We start from the raw sequence: 326 nt of genomic DNA, 5'->3' as shown, positions 1-326 counted from the left end.
AAGACCACGAAGCAATGAGGCTTGTGTGGCGGCTGGCCAGCTATGAATCTTGAGTGGTATCTGGAAATTGGCCTCTGGTAATCGATTACCAAGGGTGTGTAATCGATTACAAGGCTTAAAAATGGAGACAGGAAGTTAAAATGGCCTCTGGTAATCGATTACCAAGGGTGTGTAATCGATTATAGGGCTTAAAAATGGAGACAAGATGTTAAGATGGCCTCTGGTAATCGATTACCAATGGTGAGTAATCGATTACACAAAGTAACAAGGCACTGGTAATCGATTACCAGTTGGGTGTAATCGATTACACAGGGAGATAAGACACT

The sequence above is a fragment of the Glycine max genome, chromosome 10 (assembly GCF_000004515.6).
Source record: "Glycine max cultivar Williams 82 chromosome 10, Glycine_max_v4.0, whole genome shotgun sequence".
NCBI lineage: Eukaryota > Viridiplantae > Streptophyta > Magnoliopsida > Fabales > Fabaceae > Glycine > Glycine max.
Note: the sequence above shows the minus strand (reverse complement) of the source record.